Consider the following 13016-nt stretch of genomic DNA (forward strand, 5'->3'; position numbering starts at 1 on the left):
TGCATTCCCGAATTTCAAGAGAAACTTATTGGCAAAGCTGAATTACCAGGAGAAAATAATGGACTGGCAAAATGTGCCTATTTAAATAATTAAGTAAATGTGAAATGTAAATGGTGATGGTAATTTGTAAATATTGTTTTCGTAAATGACAATGTAAATAATTGTTTTCATATAATAGTTTAGTAGTATCCACATTCTTGAAAACATTTTTGTGTTTTCTTATTGGTTGTATGTTCAAAGTTCAGCGTATATCTTCAAACATTACCTATTATGTGTAGATATTAAAAATCTTTATTGACATGTCTTATTGTTTGTCTTTAAATGCAGAAACATCACCCACCAGTAGAGAAGTATAAACCATTTTAATTTTATTCAAAAATATTAATGTAACAGAGGTAAAAAAAAAAAGGCATTTGCACAACAACAGGACCCTGAAGCTACAAATTTGAGCCTGAATTTGAAGCTAGCCTGAGATCTTCAACATTGACAAGCCTGATTCCAAGTTACTTGGGGATGATTGTATCTTATCATCCTCATCCTCGTCATCAAAGTAACCAGTGTAATCCATGTCAACCTGAACACGGTCATCCTGAACAACACAGTCATCAAACAAATTAGTTTGACTCTGTTCGATGTCATCAAAAACCTCATGCATAATTCATAGTATCTCTTTTGCATGTTCCAGCTTGTATGTAGGGAGATTATGGATAATGAAGTCCAGGTCAAATATCTGTGTGCACTGTTCTAAAACTGATCAATGAGTTCATCTCCAAAACCAGTGCAGGCTGTGTCGACTGTGTAAAGTGGCATGTTTTTATGGTCCTGAAGTAAACTACTCCTGTAAGTTTATAACAGTTCCCTGATCAAAAGTGTGCCCTTAGGTGTGACTATTCTGTGTTTGTGGTGTGATGAAACCTCCCCTTGAAAGTGTTCATATTTGGGGATTAGCTCCCCACAACCTTCAGGTTCACAAGAACAAACAGAATGGCAGTGAGTGCAGCACAGATGTCCTATATCAACAGATGTGGTGTGTTCCTCAAAATGGCAGTACAAAGCTTTCCGCAGACAACTAGTGACTCCATTAAAGTACCGTCTTAACTGCTGGGTCAAGCTTTGTACTAACATCCCTCACAATCCAGTGTAGGCACTCCAGTGTATGGCCAGGTACTTTAATCAGACCCACTCTGATGTTTGTTCTGTTTGGGCTCAGGGCCAAATTTATTGGATTGTCCATCTGAAGCTGTTTCATAACCCTGGCTCTGGATTCCCGATCAGCAGAAGCGGTCAATGTCAGCACAGGTGTACCTGGAATATATAGCAGTACAAAAAGCAACCAATAAGTAACAGTAAAAAATAAGAAATTATGAGTAGTATCATTTAGTACTTTTTAATGACTGTACTGACATCTAAAAAGAATACATCACTTATAAGGGGTACAGTGACTAGCCTACCAATATGGGTATGGTGCTTGAGTACATAAAGCAACACCCAAATGCCCTTCTGCCCTTTTGCAGCCTGACCACTGATAGAAATAAAACAGTAACCTACATTAGAATGTTTTAACAGCTAGTTCGCTACAATCATACTAACGTTATGATTGTACCAAGTCTGAGTTAGCGAACGTACAACGATACCTAGGCTACTATGTTTACAACATGGGATTCATATCACGACATTGGGAGTTATTTACTAAGTCAGACAGTTAGACTCTCTTACCATTTGTAAGTTAGATGAACTTCGTCCACGACGATACCCATTACGTTGGCTTGAAAAACATCGGAGCCTAGCATGTCCCTCCACTTGTTGTTCAGCAGCCAGGATTCCGGGCTTCAAAAAAGGATCTGGCAACGACCGCTGGCTATATCCACCTCGTCTTGCACGCCGAGTTGCATCGCCGTGATGCCCATTTCAGTTGCTTCGGCAAAAAACATCTTTCTTATCAACAAATGCCTTGATCCCGTTACTCTGTTACTCTTTTAAAATTAATTCGCTGTCGATATATTCTAGAACAGACCTGATAGCAGAATCTACACATCTCAATTCTCCAGCGGCAGCCATCGTTGTTGTAAACGAATTCAACCCAAACGCTCTTTGGTGACGTGGTGGATTACGTTACTGTTGAGCATCTGTCCATCATCGTATAAAGCCCGCCCTGACAATTTGATTGGCCCGCCAGTATTTGGGCGAGGATACTCGCGCCACTATTGATCAATGCCAGACCGAACTTCCCGACCTCAAACGTTGTGGGCGGGACTAAGTTCGGAATGGCACCCAGGCTAGTGAAATGCATGAACTAGGGCAAAAAAAGTGAATAAAAATTGGTCTGATTTTTTTTAGTACTTTTCAGTTTTTCTTAGTTTTCACATAAGGTCCGGGGTCAGGACAAAAGACAGATTTCTGACAAATTTCAAAATCTGTCAGATATTGTCCAAATCATTTTTTATTTAATTTCTAGACATGTGAAATGCATGAACTAGGGCAAGAAAGTGTGAAAAAATTGGTTTGATTTTTTTTTAGTACCTTGCAGTTTTTCTTAGTTTTCACATAAGGTCCGGGGTCAGGATAAAAGACAGATTTTTGACAAATTTCAAAATATGTCAGATATTGTCCAAATTATTTTTTATTTCACGTCTAGACATGTGAAATGCATGAACTAGTGCAAAAAAGTGTAACAAAATTGATTTGATTTTTTTTTAGTACTTTTCAGTTTTTCTTAGTTTTCACATAAGGTCCGGGGTCAGGACAAAAGACAGATTTTTGACAAATTTCAAAATATGTCAGATATTGTCCAAATTCTTTTTTATTTCACTTCTAGACATGTGAAATGCATGAACTAGGGCAAAAAAAGTGAAAAAAAATTGGTCTGATTTTTTTTTAGTACCTTGCAGTTTTTCTTAGTTTTCACATAAGGTCCGGGGTTAGGACAAAAGACAGATTTTTGACAAATTTCAAAATATGTCAGATATTGTCCTAATCATTTTTTATTTCACGTCTAGACATGTGAAATGCATGAACTAGTGCAAAAAAGTGTAACAAAATTGGTTTGATTTTTTTTAGTACCTTTCAGTTTTTCTTAGTTTTCACATAAGGTCCGGGGTCAGGACAAAAGACAGATTTTTGACAAATTTCAAAATATGTCAGATATTGTCCAAATTATTTTTTATTTCACTTCTAGACATGTGAAATGCATGAACTAGGGCAAAAAAAGTAAAAAAAAATTGGTCTGATTTTTTTAGTACTTTTCAGTTTTTCTTAGTTTTCACATAAGGTCCGGGGTCAGGACAAAAGACAGATTTTTGACAAATTTCAAAATATGTCAGATATTGTCCAAATTATTTTTTATTTCACGTCTAGACATGTGAAATGCATGAACTAGTGCAAAAAAGTGTAACAAAATTGGTTTGATTTTTTTTAGTACCTTTCAGTTTTTCTTAGTTTTCACACAAGGTCCGGGGTCAGGACAAAAGACAGATTTTTGACAAATTTCAAAATATGTCAGATATTGTCCAAATTATTTTTTATTTCACTTCTAGACATGTGAAATGCATGAACTAGGGCAAAAAAAGTGAAAAAAAATTGGTCTGATTTTTTTTAGTACTTTTCAGTTTTTCTTAGTTTTCACATAAGGTCCGGGGTCAGGACAAAAGACAGATTTTTGACAAATTTCAAAATATGTCAGATATTGTCCAAATCATTTTTTATTGAAAACCCCCTGCTCCGTCCAAGCCCCGCGGCAGCCTCGAAGCGCACTCTCCGAGTCCTCCCGGTCCACACGACGTGGTCCTCTGTCCACGCTGCCAGCACCCGCGTGGGCGGGCTTCCCTCTCGGGGGAGGCCTGCCCTGAGGCCCCCACGCTCCGGGGGGTCGGGCTCGCTACCAGCAGCTACCTGCTTGATCCTGCCAGTAACATATGCTTGTCTCAAAGATTAAGCCATGCAGGTCTAAGTGCACACGGCCGGTACAGTGAAACTGCGAATGGCTCATTAAATCAGTTATGGTTCCTTTGATCGCTCCCACCCGTACTTGGATAACTGTAGCAATTCCAGAGCTAATACATGCAAACGAGCGCTGACTGGCCCCCTTCACGGGGGGCTGCGGATGCGTGCATTTATCAGATCCAAAAACCCATCCGGGGGCCTCGTGCCCCCGGTCCGCTTTGGTGACTCTAGATAACCTCGGGCCGATCGCGCGCCCTCGGCGGCGGCGACGTGTCTTTCGAATGTCTGCCCTATCAACTTTCGATGGTACTTTCGGCGCCTACCATGGTGACCACGGGTAACGGGGAATCAGGGTTCGATTCCGGAGAGGGAGCCTGAGAAACGGCTACCACATCCAAGGAAGGCAGCAGGCGCGCAAATTACCCATTACCGACACGGTGAGGTAGTGACGAAAAATAACAATACAGGTCTCTTTCGAGGCCCTGTAATTGGAATGAGCGTATCCTAAACCCATGGGCGAGGACCCATTGGAGGGCAAGTCTGGTGCCAGCAGCCGCGGTAATTCCAGCTCCAATAGCGTATATTAAAGTTGCTGCAGTTAAAAAGCTCGTAGTTGGATTTCGGGAGTGGGCTGGCGGTCCGCCGCGAGGCGTGCCACCGTCTGTCCCGTACCCCTGCCTCCCGGCGCTCCCCGGATGCCCTTAGCTGGGTGTCCGACGGGGCCCGGAGCGTTTACTTTGAAAAAATTAGAGTGTTCAAAGCAGGCCGCAGCACGCCTGAATACCGCAGCTAGGAATAATGGAATAGGACTCCGGTTCTATTTTGTGGGTTTTCGGAACCAGGGCCATGATTAAGAGGGACGGCCGGGGGCATTCGTATTGGGCCGCTAGAGTTGAAATTCTTGGACCGGCGCAAGACGGACGAAAGCGAAAGCATTTGCCAAGAATGTTTTCATTAATCAAGAACGAAAGTCGGAGGTTCGAAGACGATCAGATACCGTCGTAGTTCCGACCGTAAACGATGCCGACCCGCGATCCGGCGGCGTTATTCCCATGACCCGCCGGGCAGCGTGCGGGAAACCACGAGTCTTTGGGTTCCGGGGGGAGTATGGTTGCAAAGCTGAAACTCACGATTCGCGATTGCATTGACTAGGCTACTGGACACCGGTAAAATTAACGGGAGACCGCGGTGGTCACGTCATGAAGCAGGATTACAACCTGCGACGCTGGCACAATGCTTCAGCGACGTCTAGTCCATTGTGCTACGGGAGCGCTGTTTAATGTAGTGCTCGGTGTTCTATCCACAGCGTCGGCGCCAGAGAGCAACTGGTGGGGGGGCTATGAGCACTGACAGGGGGGGCACCTCACCTCACTTTTATTCGTTATTTTGCCATATAATAAAGAGCATCCTTCGAGCCTTTTGGATACATGAATCAATATGATCAAGGGGGAAATAGTGCAAGAACATAGCGGTCATAGCCGTTGAATAAACTAGCACACAACGTTTAGAATAATAGAATTTTAATAGAATAGCGTTGCATAGGCTACAATACAAGTAAATAGGCTATAACAGACTCACCACTAACAAGCCTAGGCTATAGGCTTCACTGTGTCTTTCCATTCATTTCGAAATGTTCTTGTAAGATCCTGCTCAAAAGCAAATTACACATAGGGCTACTGATAATATCACAACATTGCACATAGGCTATGTGATCCCTCAAAACGTTCTTTAAAGTAGCCTACAGAACAAATTCTAACACATTTACGAAGTGGTAAATGCACCAACTGTGATGGAAAGTTTAAAAGGAAACAGGACACTCGGCATGACTTAGTATTTTGTGCTGCTCTGACAGTCCACTTTTATTGCCACTTTTAAGTCTACTGTTTTTGAGTTTGGAGAAGTACTTGCAGCGACAGGCTATAGCCTACGAATGCCGACTCCACTGTCGCATTTCCCAGCCAGGTCCATGATAGGCTTTTTGTCACTGCTTCCAAAAATGTCTCCCTCTGGATAAAGCAGGTTAAGACCCGTGCTGTGTTGCGCTCACTAAAGGGCGATTCTTAAAGTAGTCCTAGCCTACATGATCCAAAGCACTATCTCCGTTGCTCGAGTTTATCATTAGCACTGGACAATATCGGAAAATATAGGAAATGCGACATGTCAGTTTGGCCCTTTATGGTTTCTGCAATTTAGATTAACAGATCATGCATTCAGCTTGGGTCATCCTGCGGTCATACGAAAAACCTTGTATTTTCCATTAGGCCTATATTCCCAGATCTATCTTGAGACATTTTACTGGATTTCTTATGCAGCAGTGTCTAAAACCCCTACTGATCGAGATTTATGCTCATTTGGCGTTGCAGGAGTCGTGGTAAATATATCGGTGGCACTCATTGCAACGGTGTCCGAGTGTGCAGAATCCCTTTTCATCGCGCAGTTTGCGCACATAATCAACAGTAGCATAGTTGACACATGTCATGTTTCATTTTGAGTAGTAAGTGTTCAACATCAGTGTTCAATATGGATTTAATTTCAATCATGCATAATAATATTTAGATTTTTTTATGTGAGGGAGAGAACTCAGTTGGGGGGGCACACTGGCCTGTTTGGACGGGCCTGGCCCCCTATGGCCCGCCCTTGACGCCGACACTGTCTATCCATTATGACAGTCTCGTGACGCTGTAGCGTGTGTAGGCCAAAGGCCCTCCTTCTCAGTAAAAAATGATTTTTATTTCTCTGGCTGTTGCAATTGATATCAGTGGTTAATATGAGTGCCCTCAGTAAACAGGGCAACAAACAGACAGCAAACAATTAGAAACAGTCACACAATTGGCTTCTTAAAAGATCGCCTGCACTCGCTCGCGATTCGCGATTGCATTGACTAGGCTACCGGACACCGGTAAAATTAACGGGAGACCGCGGTGGTCACGTCATGAAGCAGGATTACAACCTGCGACGCTGGCACAATGCTTCAGCGACGTCTAGTCCATTGTGCTACGGGAGCGCTGTTTAATGTAGTGCTCTGTGTTCTATCCATTATGACAGTCTTGTGACGCTGTAGCGTGTGTAGGCCAAAGTGCCTCCTTCTCGTAAAAAATGATTTTTATTTCTCTGGCTGTTGCAATTGATATCAGTGGTTAATATGAGTGCCCTCAGTAAACAGGGCAACAAACAGACAGCAAACAATTAGAGACATTCACGCAATTGGCTTCTTAAGAGGTCGCCTGTCCGGCCTGCACTCGCTCACGATTCGCGATTGCATTGACTAGGCTACCGGACACCGGTAAAATTAACGGGAGACCGCGGTGGTCACGTCATGAAGCAGGATTACAACCTGCGACGCTGGCACAATGCTTCAGCGACGTCTAGTCCATTGTGCTACGGGAGCGCTGTTTAATGTAGTGCTCGGTGTTCTATCCACAGCGTCGGCGCCAGAGAGCAACTGGTGGGGGGGCTATGAGCACTGACAGGGGGGGCACCTCACCTCACTTTTATTCGTTATTTTGCCATATAATAAAGAGCATCCTTCGAGCCTTTTGGATACATGAATCAATATGATCAAGGGGGAAATAGTGCAAGAACATAGCGGTCATAGCCGTTGAATAAACTAGCACACAACGTTTAGAATAATAGAATTTTAATAGAATAGCGTTGCATAGGCTACAATACAAGTAAATAGGCTATAACAGACTCACCACTAACAAGCCTAGGCTATAGGCTTCACTGTGTCTTTCCATTCATTTCGAAATGTTCTTGTAAGATCCTGCTCAAAAGCAAATTACACATAGGGCTACTGATAATATCACAACATTGCACATAGGCTATGTGATCCCTCAAAACGTTCTTTAAAGTAGCCTACAGAACAAATTCTAACACATTTACGAAGTGGTAAATGCACCAACTGTGATGGAAAGTTTAAAAGGAAACAGGACACTCGGCATGACTTAGTATTTTGTGCTGCTCTGACAGTCCACTTTTATTGCCACTTTTAAGTCTACTGTTTTTGAGTTTGGAGAAGTACTTGCAGCGACAGGCTATAGCCTACGAATGCCGACTCCACTGTCGCATTTCCCAGCCAGGTCCATGATAGGCTTTTTGTCACTGCTTCCAAAAATGTCTCCCTCTGGATAAAGCAGGTTAAGACCCGTGCTGTGTTGCGCTCACTAAAGGGCGATTCTTAAAGTAGTCCTAGCCTACATGATCCAAAGCACTATCTCCGTTGCTCGAGTTTATCATTAGCACTGGACAATATCGGAAAATATAGGAAATGCGACATGTCAGTTTGGCCCTTTATGGTTTCTGCAATTTAGATTAACAGATCATGCATTCAGCTTGGGTCATCCTGCGGTCATACGAAAAACCTTGTATTTTCCATTAGGCCTATATTCCCAGATCTATCTTGAGACATTTTACTGGATTTCTTATGCAGCAGTGTCTAAAACCCCTACTGATCGAGATTTATGCTCATTTGGCGTTGCAGGAGTCGTGGTAAATATATCGGTGGCACTCATTGCAACGGTGTCCGAGTGTGCAGAATCCCTTTTCATCGCGCAGTTTGCGCACATAATCAACAGTAGCATAGTTGACACATGTCATGTTTCATTTTGAGTAGTAAGTGTTCAACATCAGTGTTCAATATGGATTTAATTTCAATCATGCATAATAATATTTAGATTTTTTTATGTGAGGGAGAGAACTCAGTTGGGGGGGCACACTGGCCTGTTTGGACGGGCCTGGCCCCCTATGGCCCGCCCTTGACGCCGACGCTGTCTATCCATTATGACAGTCTCGTGACGCTGTAGCGTGTGCAGGCCAAAGGCCCTCCTTCTCAGTAAAAAAATATTTTTATTTCTCTGGCTGTTGCAATTGATATCAGTGGTTAATATGAGTGCCCTCAGTAAACAGGGCAACAAACAGACAGCAAACAATTAGAAACATTCACGCAATTGGCTTCTTAAGAGATCGCCTGCACTCGCTCGCGATTGCATTGACTAGGCTACCGGACACCGGTAAAATTAACGGGAGACCGCGGTGGTCACGTCATGAAGCAGGATTACAACCTGCGACGCTGGCACAATGCTTCAGCGACGTCTAGTCCATTGTGCTACGGGAGCGCTGTTTAATGTAGTGCTCGGTGTTCTATCCACAGCGTCGGCGCCAGAGAGCAACTGGTGGGGGGGCTATGAGCACTGACAGGGGGGGCACCTCACCTCACTTTTATTCGTTATTTTGCCATATAATAAAGAGCATCCTTCGAGCCTTTTGGATAAATGAATCAATGTGATCAAGGGGGAAATAGTGCAAGAACATAGCGGTCATAGCCGTTGAATAAACTAGCACACAACGTTTAGAATAATAGAATTTTAATAGAATAGCGTTGCATAGGCTACAATACAAGTAAATAGGCTATAACAGACTCACCACTAACAAGCCTAGGCTATAGGCTTCACTGTGTCTTTCCATTCATTTCGAAATGTTCTTGTAAGATCCTGCTCAAAAGCAAATTACACATACTGATAATATCACAACATTGCACATAGGCTATGTGATCCCTCAAAATGTTCTTTAAAGTAGCCTACAGAACAAATTCTAACACATTTACGAAGTGGTAAATGCACCAACTGTGATGGAAAGTTTAAAAGCAAACAGGACACTCGGCATGACTTAGTATTTTGTGCTGCTCTGACAGTCCACTTTTATTGCCACTTTTAAGTCTACTGTTTTTGAGTTTGGAGAAGTACTTGCAGCGACAGGCTATAGCCTACGAATGCCGACTCCACTGTCGCATTTCCCAGCCAGGTCCATGATAGGCTTTTTGTCACTGCTTCCAAAAATGTCTCCCTCTGGATAAAGCAGGTTAAGACCCGTGCTGTGTTGCGCTCACTAAAGGGCGATTCTTAAAGTATTCCTAGCCTACATGATCCAAAGCACTATCTCCGTTGCTCGAGTTTATCATTAGCACTGGACAATATCGGAAAATATAGGAAATGCGACATGTCAGTTTGGCCCTTTATGGTTTCTGCAATTTAGATTAACAGATCATGCATTCAGCTTGGGTCATCCTGCGGTCATACGAAAAACCTTGTATTTTCCATTAGGCCTATATTCCCAGATCTATCTTGAGACATTTTACTGGATTTCTTATGCAGCAGTGTCTAAAACCCCTACTGATCGAGATTTATGCTCATTTGGCGTTGCAGGAGTCGTGGTAAATATATCGGTGGCACTCATTGCAACGGTGTCCGAGTGTGCAGAATCCCTTTTCATCGCGCAGTTTGCGTACATAATCAACAGTAGCATAGTTGACACATGTCATGTTTCATTTTGAGTAGTAAGTGTTCAACATCAGTGTTCAATATGGATTTAATTTCAATCATGCATAATAATATTTAGATTTTTTTATGTGAGGGAGAGAACTCAGTTGGGGGGGCACACTGGCCTGTTTGGACGGGCCTGGCCCCCTATGGCCCGCCCTTGACGCCGACGCTGTCTATCCATTATGACAGTCTCGTGACGCTGTAGCGTGTGTAGGCCAAAGGCCCTCCTTCTCAGTAAAAAATGATTTTTATTTCTCTGGCTGTTGCAATTGATATCAGTGGTTAATATGAGTGCCCTCAGTAAACAGGGCAACAAACAGACAGCAAACAATTAGAAACAGTCACACAATTGGCTTCTTAAAAGATCGCCTGCACTCGCTCGCGATTCGCGATTGCATTGACTAGGCTACCGGACACCGGTAAAATTAACGGGAGACCGCAGTGGTCACGTCATGAAGCAGGATTACAACCTGCGACGCTGGCACAATGCTTCAGCGACGTCTAGTCCATTGTGCTACGGGAGCGCTGTTTAATGTAGTGCTCTGTGTTCTATCCATTATGACAGTCTTGTGACGCTGTAGCGTGTGTAGGCCAAAGTGCCTCCTTCTCGTAAAAAATGATTTTTATTTCTCTGGCTGTTGCAATTGATATCAGTGGTTAATATGAGTGCCCTCAGTAAACAGGGCAACAAACAGACAGCAAACAATTAGAGACATTCACGCAATTGGCTTCTTAAGAGGTCGCCTGTCCGGCCTGCACTCGCTCACGATTCGCGATTGCATTGACTAGGCTACCGGACACCGGTAAAATTAACGGGAGACCGCGGTGGTCACGTCATGAAGCAGGATTACAACCTGCGACGCTGGCACAATGCTTCAGCGACGTCTAGTCCATTGTGCTACGGGAGCGCTGTTTAATGTAGTGCTCTGTGTTCTATCCATTATGACAGTCTTGTGACGCTGTAGCGTGTGTAGGCCAAAGGGCCTCCTTCTCGTAAAAAATGATTTTTATTTCTCTGGCTGTTGCAATTGATATCAGTGGTTAATATGAGTGCCCTCAGTAAACAGGGCAACAAACAGACAGCAAACAATTAGAGACATTCACGCAATTGGCTTCTTAAGAGGTCGCCTGTCCGGCCTGCACTCGCTCACGATTCGCGATTGCATTGACTAGGCTACCGGACACCGGTAAAATTAACGGGAGACCGCGGTGGTCACGTCATGAAGCAGGATTACAACCTGCGACGCTGGCACAATGCTTCAGCGACGTCTAGTCCATTGTACTACGGGAGCGCTGTTTAATGTAGTGCTCTGTGTTCTATCCATTATGACAGTCTTGTGACGCTGTTGCGTGTGTAGGCCAAAGGGCCTCCTTCTCGTAAAAAATGATTTTTATTTCTCTGGCTGTTGCAATTGATATCAGTGGTTAATATGAGTGCCCTCAGTAAACAGGGCAACAAACAGACAGCAAACAATTAGAGACATTCACGCAATTGGCTTCTTAAGAGGTCGCCTGTCCGGCCTGCACTCGCTCACGATTCGCGATTGCATTGACTAGGCTACCGGACACCGGTAAAATTAACGGGAGACCGCGGTGGTCACGTCATGAAGCAGGATTACAACCTGCGACGCTGGCACAATGCTTCAGCGACGTCTAGTCCATTGTGCTACGGGAGCGCTGTTTAATGTAGTGCTCTGTGTTCTATCCATTATGACAGTCTTGTGACGCTGTAGCGTGTGTAGGCCAAAGGGCCTCCTTCTCGTAAAAAATGATTTTTATTTCTCTGGCTGTTGCAATTGATATCAGTGGTTAATATGAGTGCCCTCAGTAAACAGGGCAACAAACAGACAGCAAACAATTAGAGACATTCACGCAATTGGCTTCTTAAGAGGTCGCCTGTCCGGCCTGCACTCGCTCACGATTCGCGATTGCATTGACTAGGCTACCGGACACCGGTAAAATTAACGGGAGACCGCGGTGGTCACGTCATGAAGCAGGATTACAACCTGCGACGCTGGCACAATGCTTCAGCGACGTCTAGTCCATTGTGCTACGGGAGCGCTGTTTAATGTAGTGCTCGGTGTTCTATCCACAGCGTCGGCGCCAGAGAGCAACTGGTGGGGGGGCTATGAGCACTGACAGGGGGGGCACCTCACCTCACTTTTATTCGTTATTTTGCCATATAATAAAGAGCATCCTTCGAGCCTTTTGGATAAATGAATCAATGTGATCAAGGGGGAAATAGTGCAAGAACATAGCGGTCATAGCCGTTGAATAAACTAGCACACAACGTTTAGAATAATAGAATTTTAATAGAATAGCGTTGCATAGGCTACAATACAAGTAAATAGGCTATAACAGACTCACCACTAACAAGCCTAGGCTATAGGCTTCACTGTGTCTTTCCATTCATTTCGAAATGTTCTTGTAAGATCCTGCTCAAAAGCAAATTACACATAGGGCTACTGATAATATCACAACATTGCACATAGGCTATGTGATCCCTCAAAACGTTCTTTAAAGTAGCCTACAGAACAAATTCTAACACATTTACGAAGTGGTAAATGCACCAACTGGGATGGAAAGTTTAAAAGGAAACAGGACACTCGGCATGACTTAGTATTTTGTGCTGCTCTGACAGTCCACTTTTATTGCCACTTTTAAGTCTACTGTTTTTGAGTTTGGAGAAGTACTTGCAGCGACAGGCTATAGCCTACGAATGCCGACTCCACTGTCGCATTTCCCAGCCAGGTCCATGAT

The 13016-nt window shown here is 43.7% G+C and overlaps 1 long non-coding RNA gene across 1 annotated transcript; it reads right to left on the reverse strand.

The window, feature by feature from the left end:
• Positions 1-343: 343 nt before the first annotated feature.
• On the reverse strand, positions 344-2282 carry LOC143101551 (uncharacterized). Its single transcript, XR_012982421.1, has 2 exons — positions 1717-2282; positions 344-1305 (listed from the first exon to the last, which is right to left on the reverse strand). It is a non-coding gene; the product is annotated as an uncharacterized LOC143101551 (long non-coding RNA).
• Between the last annotated feature and the right edge of the window lie 10734 nt (positions 2283-13016).

Source organism: Alosa pseudoharengus, unplaced genomic scaffold (genome assembly GCF_046254945.1).
Source record: "Alosa pseudoharengus isolate Yale_2024_CS ecotype anadromous, Long Island Sound unplaced genomic scaffold, YU_APseudo_1.1 YU_APseudo_1.1_scf_38, whole genome shotgun sequence".
Taxonomy (NCBI): domain Eukaryota; kingdom Metazoa; phylum Chordata; class Actinopteri; order Clupeiformes; family Clupeidae; genus Alosa; species Alosa pseudoharengus.